General features: G+C 42.1%; 1 long non-coding RNA gene across 1 annotated transcript in view; it reads left to right on the top strand.

Moving 5' to 3' along the window:
- Positions 1 to 12,809: 12,809 nt before the first annotated feature.
- Positions 12,810 to 15,449, top strand: part of LOC122550309 — a 51,603-nt gene continuing 48,963 nt past the window's right edge. Inside the window, exons 1-2 of the long non-coding RNA XR_006311809.1 lie at positions 12,810 to 12,985; positions 13,385 to 13,453. This is a non-coding gene — a long non-coding RNA (uncharacterized LOC122550309). The remainder of the gene's footprint in view (positions 12,986 to 13,384; positions 13,454 to 15,449) is intronic.

Below are 15,449 nucleotides of genomic sequence, written 5' to 3'. Positions count from 1 at the left end.
GCAGCAGTGGTATATCTGCCTAACAGGGTGCGTGAGTCAACACTGAGGGGAGGGAATACAGAAGCTGGGAATAGGATGGTGATGGGGGAAATCACAAGGTTCCTTTCAATCAATGTTCAACTGCTCTGTGATCACTGTTACAACTTCCAGAAGTATGTGTCCACTACTCTGGTAGCTTCCAATACTCCTACATCCTGGAGCAGTTTCATGCATTGGGTGCATTTAAGGGCCCATTCAAGGCTTTAAAAGACTGGCTTCAAGAGGACAAGGGATACCCACTGCAATCATGGCTGATCACACTATTGAACAACCCCCAACTGAGGCAAAGTTCAGATGTAATGTTGTCCATGTACTGCAAAGGTCCAGTTCATGGGCCCTCCAGCATAATCCAGACACAGTGTGCCACTTCATCCTAACATGGCATCCCCTGCATGTTTGGAGCAGGCAACAAAGCAAAGTGCTGTTTCTGAGGAACTGTGAGACCTGGAACGGGACTACGGTAAAGCTTTCTTTGTCCGTGATGGAGCTCAGCTCTAAGAGGCATGGAAAGCCAGGAGGACCTGATAGACACCCAATTCCAGGAGATGAGAGTAGCAGACTATCATAGACACAATTGGTCATTGGTTATACTGCCAGCATTTGGTTGCATTGCGTGCGATTAGTGTTACTGGCTGTCAACAAAACCTCATGCTTGACATTGATTGTTTGCCTGTATGTGATGTTCCCTTACTCAACAATGACAAGATGTGGGTTCACATTGAGTAGGCCTGATGTAGAGAGGGTGTTTAGATGGGATATGGCTAAGCACAGGTTAGCTGTGTGACCTGGTGGTCAAACAGTGACTTGGATGAGAGAATGGATATGTATGTGCAAGGGATTGTCAGCCATGCCATATGTGCCATGAGCAGTGTAATTGTGTGACTGCTGTGCCAATGTAGGGCAATGCCAGAATTGCTGCCAATGTTTGTTTGCTGCATAGAGGATTCTCAAAGTTGACATGCACGAGTGATACTGGTCTTTCAGCGGATATCTGCTGAGAGCTAGGTTGTTGTGGGAACAACATGTGGTAAGATGGATTAGAAGCAGATATGAGAGATGCAGCAGCATTTGGTTAATGAGGCACATTCATTAAATTCAGCAAGAAATCTCTCCGAGTTGAAAGTCAGGGTAAGCCCACTTTCCCTGACCATTCAGTCCATCAAGTCTGCTCCACCATTCAATGAGGTCGAGGCTGATCTGATAATCCTCAATGCCATTTTCCTGCCTTTTCCCTAAACCCCTTGACTCACTTAATGACTAATAATGTGTCTGTCTCAGCCTTGAATATGTATAATAACCCAATCTCAACAGCCCTCTGTGGTAAAGAATTCCACAGATTCACAGCCCTCTAAGAGATGAAATTCCTTCTCATCTCTGTCTGAAATGTGTGATCTCTCATTGCGAGGTTATGCTCTCTGGTCTTTGACTTCCCCACCAGAGAAAATAATCTCCCCATACTTATCCTGTCAATCTTGGAATTTTTATTAGGGTCATCTCTCATTCTTCTAAAATCCAAGAGTACAGGCCCAACCTCCTTAACTTCTTCTCATAAGACTGTCCTTTGATACCTGGTATCAGTTGAGCAAATCTCTCTGGACTGTCTTCAATGCCAGTATATCTTTCCTTTGATAAGACTGTTTGCAGTATTCTAGTGGTGGTCTGACTAGTGCCTTGTATTGTATTTTAGGCTCCACCCCATCAAAACAAAACCCAACATTATGTTTGCTTTCCCTATTACTTGATGAACTTAGATGTTAGCTTCTTGTGTTTCATGGACAAGGTGTCCCAAATCCCTCTGTTCTGTAGCTTTTTTCAGATTTTCTTCATTTAAATAACATTCAGCTCCTCTAATTTTCCTGCCAATGTGCATAAGCTCACATTTCCCATATTCTGTTCCCTCTCCCAAATTTTTGCACACTTGTTTAACATGTCTATATATGTCTGCAGACTTTTAGTGTCATCCTATTCACTTGCCTTCGCACTTATTTTTGAGTCATCCACAAACATAGCTTTAGTGCATTCACTTTCCTCATACAAGTTATTAATATCCATTATAGATAATTGTGGCCCCAGCACTAATTCCTGTGGCATACTACAGGTTGAATGTTGACGTCCAATTTGTCAGTCTTCTATTGGTTAGCCAATCCTCTATCCATGCTGGTTACTCCTGGCCATGGCTTTCCTTTGACTCTGGCTGTACCATGTCCACAAGCTATCGAACAACCAGAGGACCATTGCTCTTCAGCCAAAACAGTGCTAATGTTACAAATGGCCATATTGGGATTGCAGTAGCCCCTGTACTAGGAGCAGCAATGGAGCCTTGGCATTGAGGTGGATCATCATAGTTATGAAGCAGGTCCCGGTAAAAGTGGAGGGAGTAAGTGGTGAGTGTATGCTGGTGGGGGAGGTGGGGATGAATATTCTTCAAACAGAAGTGGCTTGAACGGGAGGACCCTTCCTCCTCACTCAGCCTGCAGTGAGGCTGGCAGCATATATCGATCTAGGTAGAGACAAATAAACTGCAGATGCTGGAATCCAAAGTAGACAAGCAGGACGCTAGAAGAACACAGCAAGCCAGGCAGCGTCAGGAGGTGGAGAAGTCAATGTTTTGGGTATAACCCTTCTTCAGGATTAGGGGTTGGGGTGAGGGGAGGTACAGAGAAAGTGGGGAAGGGTTTTGGGTGGGGAGAGGGGCGGAGGGATGAGGTCGTGATAGGTGAACACAAGTAAAGGTTACAGTCTGTTAGGTTGATGGGAGAAATGAATCCAATTGGTGGCCGGATGGTATCGATCAGCCTTGTTAAGTGGCATAGGCAACACATTCATCACTGCCAAAAAACAGTAGGGATTGAAAGATGTCTCCGTCCTCTTGTTAGTGGCTGGGTCACTATTAGATCTAAACAGAAAAGCGACTTCTTTTATTTAACAAGATAGCTGCTTGCATGATAGCAGTAAGTACACTTAATTTACTTCTCGACATACACAGGCTGTGTGTGCCATCGTCAGGGAAGTTGCGTGTGGAGGCTGAAGAGATTGGGGAGATACTGAATGAATACTTTTCGTCAGTATTCACTCAGGAACAGGACATTGTTGCCGATGTGAATATTGAGTCACAATTAATTAGAATGGACGGCTTTGAGGTATGTAGAGAAGAGGTGTTGGAAATTCTGGAAAGGGTGAAAATAGATAAGTCCCCTGGGCCTGATGGCATTTATCCTAGGATTCTCTGGGAAGCAAGGGAGGAGATTGCAGAGCCATTGGCCTTGATTTTTTTATGTCCTCGTTGTCTACAGGAATAGTGCCAATAGACTGGAGGATAGCAAATGTGGCTCCCTTGTTCAAGAAGGAGAGTAAGGATAACCCTAGTAACTATAGGCCGGTGAGTCTCACTTCTGTTGTGGGCAAAGTCTTAGAGAGAATTGTAAGGGATAGGATTTATGAACATCTGGATAGGAATAATGTATCAAGGATAGTCAGCATGGTTTTGTGAAGGGCAGGTCGTGCCTCACAAACCTTATTGAATTCTTTGAGAAGGTGACTAAGGAGGTAGACAAGGGTAAAGCAGTAGATGTGGTGTATATGGATTTTAGTAAGGCGTTTGATAAGGTTCCCCATGGTAGGCTACTGCAAAAAATACGGAGGTATGGCATTGAGGGTGAGTTGGAGGTTTGGATTAGGAATTGGCTGGCTGGAAGAAGACGGTGGCACAGTGATTAGCAGAGCTGCCTCACAGCGCCAGAGACCCGGGTTCAATTCCCGCCTCAGGCGACTGACTGTGTGGAGTTTGCATGTTCTCCCCGTGTCTGCGTGGGTTTCCTCCGGGTGCTCCGGTTTCCTCCCACAGTCCAAAGATGTGCAGGTCAGGTGAATTGGCCATGCTAAATTGCCCGTAGTGTTAGGTAAGGGGTAAATGTAGAGGTATGGGTGGGTTGCGCTTCGGCGGGTCGGTGTGGACTTGTTGGGCCGAAGGGCCTGTTTCCACACTGTAGGTAATCTAATCCAATCTAATCCAAAGACAGAGGGTAGTAGTTGATGGTAAAGGTTCATCTTGGAGTGCAGTTACTAGCGGTGTTCCGCAAGGATCTGTTTTGGGACCATTGCTGTTTGTCGATTTTCATAAATGACCTGGAGGAGGGGCTAGAAGGTTGGGTGAGCAAGTTTGCGGATGATACGAAAATCGGTGGAGTTGTTGACAGTGAGGAAGGATGTGACAGGTTACAGCAGGATATAGATAAGTTGCAGAGCTGTGCAGAAAGGTGGCAAATGGAGTTCAATGTAGGTAAATAGTGAGGTGATTCACTTTGGTAAGAGTAACAAAAAGACGGGGTACTGGGCTAATGGTCGGATATTTGGTAGTGTGGATGAGCAGAGGGATTTTGGTGTCCATGCACACAGATCTCTGAAAGTTGCCACCCAGGTAAATAGTGCGGTGAAGAAGGCATATGGCGTACTGGCTTTTATTGGTAGAGGAATTGAGTTCCGGAGCCCTGAGGTCATGTTGCAGTTGTATAAGACTCTGGTGCAGCCGCATCTGGAATGGAGTCAGCTATTACGAGGGGGCATAGCTTTAAATTAAGGGGTGGTAGGTATAGGACAGATGTTAGGGGTAGATTCTTTACTCAGCAAGTCGTGAGTTCGTGGAATGCCCTGCCAGTAGCAGTGGTGGACTCTCCCTCTTTATGGGCATTTAAACAGGCATTGAATAGGCATATGGAGGATAGTGGGCTAGTGGAGGTTAGGTGGGCTTTGATCGGCGCAACATCGCTGTATTTTTCTATGTTCTATGTTCTATGTCAGATTAGATGGAGTTCATGGAACTTTAACATTAACCCTTTCAGATCTATTACCTTATAGAGCACCAAGCCCACTCCTGAAGGATGTGCAGAATTATGCATCTGTGTGTGTTAGATGTAGCGATAGGGAGAGAGAGAACTTTTCATTGTCTGACTGTGTGTGTGACTGTGTGTATGACTGTGTATGTATGCATGTGTGTGATACATAGAGAGGAGGAGAGAGTACATCTCTTTGTCTGACTGTGTGTGTGAGACGGTGTGTGTCTGTGTGTATGTCTATGTGTATGTGAGTTTGTGTGTCAGAGAGAGAAAAAGAGAATGTCACTTTTTTGTCTGACTGTGCGTGTGAGAGAGGAATACAGAAAACATCTTTGTTTGTCCAACTGTGTGTGTGTTTTTGTGTGTGTAAGTGTGAGTGTGAGAGAGAGAGAAAGAGAGAATGTCTCTTTGTTTGTCTGACTGTGTACATTTGGTCAATGTATATGTGGAGGGATATTATACAATTAAACAGATTGTTGCCAGGTAAAATGAAATCCAAGTTGACACAATACTTGAGTAAAAATGCAGCAGGCCATTATGTATATTTGCCAAATTCAATTGTCTGTAACTAAAGAAAAATTGGAACCAAAATTCCTGCTGAAGATGACTCAATTTTCCTTTTTTTTAACTGCACTCAAAACCATGATGGATGTGAGTGCTCGGAAATGTGGTATTTACTTTCAGAGTGTGTTTGCCAACTTACCATGAATTCATGCCAAATTATGGCTACTCTTGTGCTGTGAACTCACTCCTATGAGGAACTGGATTGAGACTGGCCAAACAGTTTCCCCTTTAGATCCATATAGATATCAAAAAGGACACTCATCGCATCAGTCTGTAGTTCGTACAAACCCAGGTCCTGGACGCAATGGGGAAAGGTGACAGAGGAATGAAATGTCTAGTTCAACTCTTTGATTTTCTTCAGCTAACAAGGCTCAACCAAACTTTAAAAACAAAATCAAATCTCCAAAAATTTAGCAACAATAAACAATTTTGCAGTTTCAATTTAGTTTATTGAAATGTCATTATCATAACATAAAACTGGGAGGTAGTTATAACATCACTGGAGAGTCTGAGACCTGGTTCACAATAAAGTCTTATTCAGTCTCCACAATCATTTCACCACATTGAAGTGATACCATGATAACAGGGACAGACATCACTAGTTGATGTGATTCATAGGAACAAAGACGGCAGACAGGAGTAGGCTATTCGGCCCTTCCAGCCTAACCTATAATTCAATATGATCATTGCTGATCTGACTGTGGTCTCAGCTACACTTGCTGGTCATATAGTTAAAGAGGTTACAGCACAGGAAAAGACCATTCGGCCCACTGCAGCCACACACTGTAACCCCATACTCCTTTGACTCTGTTGTTTGTTGCATTTATCACAGACAAAAAGACATGAACTGACTGAATAATTAGCCGTAAAAAAAAACACAACAAGTTGCAAACAAAATCAGGAATTGCTGGAAAAGCTCAGCAGATCTGGCAGCAACTGTGGAGAGAAATCAGAGTTAACATTTCGGGTCAAGTTCTGAGGAAGGGTCACTCGATCCAAAACGTTAACTCTGATTTCTCTCCACAGTTGCTGCCAGAACTGTTGAGGTCTTCCAGTAATTTCTGGTTTTGTTTCTGAATCACAGTGTCTGCAGTTCTTTCTGTTTTAATTTAATACAGCAAGTTGGGTATTTCTTAATCCATCACTCTCCATAATGTCAACTTTTCGACCGCAATTTTTAAAATTCATTTTACTGATAGTAACCTTTAACAGAGTCAGAGAGATGTACAGCATAGAAACAGACCCTTCGGTCCAACTCGTCCATGCCGACCAAATATCCTAACCTAATCTAGTCCCATTCGCCAGCACTTGACCCATATCCCTTTAACCCCTTCATATTCATATGCCCATCCAGATGCCTTTTAAGTGTTACAATTGTGCCAGCCTCCACCACTTCCTCTGGCAGCTCATTCTATACACACACCACCTCTGCATGAAAAAGTGGCCCTTTAGGCCCCTTTTATATCTTTCCCCTCTCACCCTAAACACATGCTCTCTGGTTCTGAACTCCCCCACACTGGGGAAAATAACTTGTCTATTTATCCTATCCATGCCCTTCATGATATCATAAGGACACCCCTCAGCCTCTAATGTTCCAGGGAAAATTGTCCTAGTCTATGCAGCCTCTCCTTATAACTCAAACCCTCCAATCCTGGCAACATCCTTATAGATCTTTTCTCAACCCTTTCAAATTTAATGGCACCTTTCTTAAAACAGGGAGTCCAGAACTGCACACAGTATTCCAAAAGTGGCCGAACCTATGTCCTGCACTGCTGCAACATGACCTCCCAACTCCTACACTCAACACACTGACCATTCAAGGCAAGCATACCAAACATCTTCTTCACTGTCCTATCTACCTGTGACTCCACTTTCAAGGAGCTATGAACCTGCACTCCAAGGTCTCTTTGTTCAGCAACACTCCCCTGGACCTTACCATTAAGCATAGGTCCGGCCCTGATTTGCCTTTCCAAAATGCAGCACCTCATATTCATCTAAATTAAACTCCATTTGTCTCTTCTCGGCCCATTGGCCCATCTGATCTAGTTGCACTCTGAGGTAACCTTCTTCGCTGTCCAATACACCTCCAATTTTGGTGTAATCTGCAAACTTACTAACCATACCTCCTATATTCACAGCCAAGTCATTTATATAAACGACAAAAAGCAGTGAACCCAGCACTGATTCTTGTGGCACACCACTGGTCACAGGCCTCCAGTCTGAAAAGCAACGCTCCACCACCACCCTCTGTCTTCTACCTTTGAGCCAGCTCTGTATCTAAATGGTTAGTTCTCCCTGTATTCCATGTAATTTAACCTTTCTAACCACGAGAAACCTTGTCGAATGCCTTACTGAAGTCCATATAGTTCACGTCCACCACTCTGCCCTCATCAATCCTCTTCATTACTTCTTCAAAAAACTCAATCAAGTTCGTGAGACATTATTTCCCACACACAAAGTTGTGTTGACTATTCCTAATCAGTCCTTGCCTTTCCAAATACAGTAGACCCAAGATTATCTGAATGAAACGAGTGGGGAAATTAGTATTTTGTTCAGATAATTGATCACTCGGATAACTGATATGATCATAAACAGGTGGCAAATTGAGTGCCGGTTATTGAACATTTCTTGGTTATCCAGCAATGTACGCCATAATGCCAAATAATTGATAACTGAATGCTGAGTTGCCTAATGCCGTTTTTACAGGACCTTGAGATCTTGTTGGGATAATCCGAAATTCAGATAATTGATGTTTAAATAATTGAGGTTGTACAGTACATGTAAATCCTGTCCCTCAGGATTCCCTTCAACAACTTGCCCACCACCGATGTCAGGCTCACTGGTCTAGAGTTCCTTTTCTTTTCCCTCTCACCCTAAACACATGCTCTCTGGTTCTGAACTCCCCCACACTAAAGATTCCTTTTCCCACAGAGTTCTAGGATTCACCTAATCAGGTACTGGGGATTTATCCACCTTTATGCATTTTAAAATGTCCAACACCTCCTCCTCATAATATGGACATTTTTCAAGATGTCGCTATTTATTTCCCCACGTTCTATATCTTCCATGTCCTCTCCACTGTGAACACTGATGCAAAAAACTCATTTAGTATCTCCCCCATATTCTGGGGTTCCACACATAGGCGGCCTTACTGATTTTTAAGAGGCCTTATTCTCTCCCTAATTACATTTTTGTCCTTAATGTATTTGGAGAATCCCTTTGGATTCTCCTTAACCTTATTTGTCAAAGCTATCTCATATCCCCGTTTTGTCCTCCTGATTTCCCTCTTAAGTATATTCTGACATAAGAACATAAGAACCAGGAGCTGGAGTGGGCCATCTGGCTCCTCCAGCCTGCCCCACCCTTCAATAAGATCATGGCTAATCCTTTTTGTGGACTCAGCTTCACATACCTTACCGCTCACAAAACCCTTAATTCCTTTACTGTTCAAAACATTATCGATCTTTGCTTTAAAAACATTTACAGAGGAAGCCTCAACTGCTTCACTGGGCAGGGAATTCCATAGATTCACAACCCTCTGGGCAAAGAAGTTCCTTTTCAATTCAGTTCTAAATCTGCTCCCCTAATTTTGAGACTATGCCCTCTTGTTCTAGCTTCATCTGCCAGTTGAAACAGCCTTTCTACTTCCATCTTATCTATTACCTTCATAATTTTATATATTTGTATAAGATTCTCCCCTTATTCTTCTGAATTCCAAAGAACATAATCCCAGTCCAGTCAATCTCCCCTCATAAACCAACCCCCTCAACTCCAGAATCAACCTAGTGAACCTCTTCTGTACCCCCTGCATTGCCAGTACATCATTTCTCAAGTAAGGAGATCAAAACTGCACACAGTACTCCAGGTGTGGCATCACCAGCACCTTGTACAGCTGCAACACAACCTCCTTGCTTTTAAACTCAATCCCTTCAGCAGTGAAGGACAAAATTCCATTTGTCTTCTTCGAGAGGTTGACTGAGCTCGGACTTTTTTAATTGGAGAAAAGGAGGAGAAGAGGGGACCTAATTGAGGTCTACAAGGTAATGAGAGGCATAGATAGAGTCGATAGCCAGAGACTATTTCCCAGGGCAGAAATGACTAACACGAGGGGTCATAGTTTTAAGCTGGTTGGAGGAAAGTATAGAGGGGATGTCAGAGGTGGGTTCTTTACACAGAGAGTTGTGAGAGCATGGAATGCGTTGCCAGCAGCAGTTGTGGAAGCAAGGTCATTGGGGACATTTAAGAGACTGCTGGACATGCATATGGTCACAGAAATTTGAGGGTGCATACATGAGGATCAGTGGACGGCACAACATCGTGGGCTGAAGAGCCTGTTCTGTGCTGTACTGTTCTATGTTCTATGTTCTAATTACCTGATACAACCTTTTCTGATCCCTCCAGGTCCCTCTGCTTAGCAGCATGCTGCAACCTTTTACCATTCAAGTAATAGTCCTTTTTACTGTTATCTTACCAAAATGGATGACTTCACATTTATTAACATTGTACTCCATCTGCCAGACCTTTGCTCACTCACTTTCTACATCCCTTTACAAAGTTTCACAGTCTTCTGTACATTTCACTCTACCACTCATCTTAGTGACATCCACAAACTTTGACACACTACACATGGTCCCCAACTCCAAATCATTTATTTAAATTTTGGATAATTGCAGTTCCAACACCGATCCCTGATACACACCACTAATTACTGATTGCCAACCAGAAAAGCATTCATATATTCCCATGCTTTGCTTCCTGTTCATTACTAAATCCTCTCTCCATACATTGCCCATAATGCTAAGCATCTTTATCTTATGCAGCAGCCTTTTGTGCGGCACCTTGTTGAATGGCTTTTGGAAATCAAGATACACTACATCTACTAGTCCCCATTGTCCACCTGGTCCCGTACTGCCTTTATTCTTTTCTCGGGATTCATTTGATCTCTGCTGTCTACACCTGAAATATGCTTCCTTCTTAATCTTGAACAAAACCTTAATTTCTGTAGTCACCCAGCATTTCCTACACTCCCAGCCTTGCCCTTCACCCTAATAGGAACATATTCTCTCTGGGCTCTCGTTATCTAATTTTTGAAGGGTTCCCATTTTCTAGCCATTCCTTTATTTGAAATTGATGGAATTAAAACCTGATAAGTCCCCAGAGCCTGATGTTCAGCATCCCAGAGTACTTAAGGAAGTGACCCTAGAAATAGCGGATGCATTGATGATCGTTTTCCAACTTTCTGTGGTCCCTGGAAAAGTTCCAATGCACTAGAGGGTAACTGATGTAACTCCACTCTTTTAAAAAAAAGGAGGGAGAGAGAAAATGGCCAATCAGCTTGCCATCAGTGGAGGGGAAAATGCTGGAGCCCCCAACTGTCCTGTCTTATTTCCCAAGAGTAGGTCATGTTTTGCACCTTCTCTTGTAAGTACATCCACATACTGAATCAGAAAATTTTGTGATATGCACTTAACAAATGCCTCTCATCCAAGCCCTTAACACAGGCACAGTCTATGGATGGAAACTTAAAAACCTTACCATAACCACCTTATTATTCTTACAGATAACTGAGATCTCCTTACAAATTTGTTTCTAAATTTCCTGCTGAATATTGGGATGTCTTTAGTACAATCCCAATAAGATGATCATCTCTTTCTTATTTCTCAGTTCCACCCAAATAACTTGCCTGAACGTATTCCCAAGAATATCCTCCCTAGTATAGCAAGAATGTTATTCCTAATCAAAAATGCCACTCCTCCCTCTCTCTTGCCCCCCTTTGTATCCATTCTATAGCATCTATACCCTAGAAAATTAAGCTGCCAGTCCTGTCCATCCCTGAGCCACGTCTCTGTAATCGCTATGATATCCCAGTCCCACGTTCCCAACCCTGTCATCTGCCTTACGTGTTAGGCCTCTTGCTATTAAGGTTAAAATGAAAAATATTTAAAGTTTTTAATGCAGGTAATTTCACCTACATAAAAATGGGTGGATTGGGATTGGATGGGATGTTAAAACCTTAACAATATCATATCACCAATGCACTTATGGTCTTATTAATGGTTGAGGAGAAGCTGTGTGGCTCATAATTAATCTCTGTTAGAGGCAAACCATATTACCACAGCCTCAGGAAAACCACAATCTTGGCGGGGAGCAAGGATTGCTTCATGGAAGAGTTAAATTCCTTTAAGCATTGCTTGTAGGCATCTGCAGGATAATTTTAACCCCCAGTGACATCACCAAATCACCATGCATGCCTTTGCACAATTCACATCATGAGCTCAGCACACAGCATCTTGCAGAAGTCTTTCCCCCGTTGACATGGCTCTGTAACCGTTTTACCTCTAGTGCCTGGAATAGAAGTTTCCTGTTATCGTTGGATCCTGTATTATAAAGAAAGTAAGCTAATGGCAAAGAAGGAACTGCTTGCTTTCAGACGGGTTGTGTCACTGAGATCGCGCAGATACTTTAATAAAGAACAAGTCGGTGGGATCGCATTCAGAATTAGTGCTGTCCAGTCCAGTGGACAAGTGTTAGATGAGCTATTTACCAATGCTACAAATATTGCAGTAGCAAGGATAGATGGAAGCTGTGGCATCCAAATCTAACATTGATGTTATGTAAGGCAAACAATCAGAGGGGCTGGAGTGTGGGATGGGGGAGAGCTCCTGACTATTTTCCGGCAAAGCAAATGACAAAATACTACTCTCTTGTGGTAAAATACCTGCTCCCTGTTGAAAGTTTGATTAATGGCCTCTGCTCCGAAACATTGACAGTCTGATATAAATGCGCTCAGTGTGCAGTAAGAGGCAGGTACTTCCAATTACACCCCTGATCCTTCAGAAACCTCCCTGGTTATAAATTTCTCAAATTGCACAATGTCAATTAAAAAAAACAAAGAGAAAATTGAGATACCAGTATTCATGGAGGAATGCAATTGGCTAAGGCCCCAGATGTTTCGAGTCTCCAGTGATTTGTTTGTAACTAGTCCAGGAAGCTTGAGGAGCATTTTACATTGACATCATAGGCTACGAGGTGGAAAAACATTTACCATGGGAAAGATTTGAGGCCTGTGTCTGGATAACCAATACATTGCAAATTCTGTGGAAATAAACTGTCCATATGATACCCCTCCAGAAATAAAAGATTTACTGGCAGATCCAGCCAGTAAAGATAGTTACCAGTTTAAAAAAATTAATATGTTTGAATTCTCCCGGTTCTGTACAAATTATACTGTAGCTGATTGAGACAGGGTTGTATTCTCATGTAGATTAAGCTGTCATGGGTTCTTTCCTGAGAAGCTGTTTCTTGTCACAGCCTTTTTGACAGGCCCCGTACCAAATTCCAGCCTGATTCATGGCTGGCTGTGAGACAGAGGAAGTGCAAGTCTGCTGTAATCCAAACACAGCAAAAGTAGCACAGCACAGTGCGAAAATAAGTGAGATGGCCACATGAAACCTGAAGAATTAGAAGACCATTCTCAACGGGGGCAAAAAAAAACCCAACATAACTTTCTCAGGGTTTACTGCAAGGAAGTCTGTGAATCAAACTGTAAGGTCAGTTGAATGAGCTCAACAAACCTCTAGTGTGAGGAAAATAAATATGCAAGAAGAAAAAAATGCCAAGAACAAATTATTATCAATCTTTTTTATAGTTGCTTTTAAATAAGAAATAGTGGGTGTGGGCGATTCGGTTAGGTCAGTTTGTTCGGTCTGATTAGTGAGAGATTTATCATTCCCAATTGCACTTTCCGTTCTGGTTATGAACTGCCCATTCTTGCCCCTTTCAATAGATGGAAGCAAATTGGCCATTGTTCTCACAAAAATTGCTTATCCGCAGACAGAAATAAAATCAAGCCAATATTATAACCATAAATCATGAATAAAAACAAAAAGAAATGCTCCAAATTCACAGCAAGCTAACATCAGAAGGTTAAGGGAAGTTTCTTTCTCCAGACTGGCTGGAAAAGCCACATTTCGCAGAAACTAACAAGAGCATATCAGGAGGACACAAGACAACAATAGGTAATGTATAATTCAATTCAATAATTTTTTGCAATTAATCTTGAAGAAGTTTATTTTTATTTGGAGAGAACTATGCAAGTCTAATGAGATTTTTCTATATAGAAGGAGTTAAAATATTGAGTCTACATGTACCAGAACTAAATGGGAAAATATAAATAAAAGTAGGATATCTGCTTACCACACACATTAAAAATGATCAAAATAAGCATGACGCTGATATTGATGCATTAATGCCTATGCCCTGTGTTGCCAACCCTTCACAGTAGTTTTGGAGCCTCTAAATATTCAAGATGAATCTGCTGTACTTTAGTTATGGGAGCATTAAAAATATTATGACTTTCTTTGAACTGGCTAATTTATTACTGATAAGAATATTAAGTAAGGTGGAAAAATGCCGCTTAAGTGAATGGGGATGGTTAGACATGACAGGTCATACAATGGAATCTCCAGCAGTACATCCAATCAGAGCTGGCAGCTCTAATCCATGGATGCTGTCTTTTGACACAGTTTGTAATTCATGTAACAAGACTTAGCTTCAAATCAAATTGTCTTCCTACTGGTGGGCTACAGGAACAAGGCACAAGCCCAGTTTCAGTGAGAACTCCAGGAAAGTATGAGCAGGGTCTGCCTGCAGCCGATGTGGAATACTCCTGCTAAATGGGAAAATAAAATCCACCTTGCTGTGTCTAACTGTAACACTGGCTGTTAAATGATTGAAAATACTACAGCCAATTACAAAGTGGGCTTATATGAGTATTTACATATGTACAGAAGGTATTGTGGTAATATCACCAACTAGCAATCTGTAATTGTCTCATTTATCCCTACCACCCTTCTTGAAAAGTAGAACTATATTAGCTATCCTCCAGTCCTGTGGCACTCACCTGTGGCCAGATACAAATTAAATCTTGAGCCCCTGTAATTTCTTCCCTCACCTCTCACAACAGCCGAGGATACAACTCATGCAGACCTGAGGATTTGTCCACTTTTGCTCACCAAAACCTCCAATACCTCATTACTCTCTGTGTCAATCTGCTCAAGAATCTCACTGTCTTCTCCCCACATTCTGTGTCTCCTTCTCCTGAGTAAAACAGAAGTAAAGGACTAAAATGATCAATCTGTCCCTAGCTTTTCCCTATGTTTGTAGATGAGAGGTAAAATTAAGAATTTTGCAATATCTTTTACTTTGAGCTGAGTTCCAGAGCAAAGACACCACCTTTGTAAAAGAAGTGGCACTATGACAAGTATACTATGCAGAAGACAAGAAATGATAGTGACGGACAGCTGTTAGTGTAAGGTGGGATTCTGCATGGCTGTGAACAATGGAAGCAAATTCCATGATACTATAATACTGAGTGGTCTGAAGTTGCTACAAAGCATTTGAAAGGATAATGTTCTATGAAAACAATATCATGGATTTCTTTCTTGGATTTCCCTTATTTCTGTACTATGATGAATAGAATCGTGAAGACGCAGAGAAGTACAGTCCTGATAATTAAGGATCATATCCTTATACAACAATAAACTAATTTGAAATATGTCCTTTATGCAGAAAAGCATCCTATGATGTTTCAAATTGGAACTATTTGAAACACTAGTAGCTTGGACAGATGGTATAGGGATCCAGCCAGTCCATTTAAATTCTGTGGTAGGAAAGCTTTCAGAAATGGTAATCTGGGACAAAGTCAAGAAGACTAGAAAATTAACAGAAAGCAGCACACATTTGTTAAAGGAAAATGTATCATACGAAGTAGATTGAGTTTTTTTTGTTGAGATACAGGAGAATCTTGATCTGGTGGAAATTCTAGGAGAAAGTGAGGACTGCAGATGCTGGAGATCAGAGCTGAAAATGTGTTGCTAGAAAAGCTCAGCAGGTCAGGCAGCATCCAAGGAGCAGGAGAATCGACGTTTCGGGCATGAGCCCTTCTTCAGGAATGAGGAAAGTGTGCCAAGCAGGCTAAGATAAAAGGTAGGGAGGAAGGACTTGGGGGAGGGG

The sequence above is a fragment of the Chiloscyllium plagiosum genome, chromosome 5, assembly GCF_004010195.1.
Source record: "Chiloscyllium plagiosum isolate BGI_BamShark_2017 chromosome 5, ASM401019v2, whole genome shotgun sequence".
Taxonomy (NCBI): Eukaryota; Metazoa; Chordata; class Chondrichthyes; order Orectolobiformes; family Hemiscylliidae; genus Chiloscyllium; species Chiloscyllium plagiosum.
This window is presented reverse-complemented; position numbering and strand designations above follow the sequence as displayed.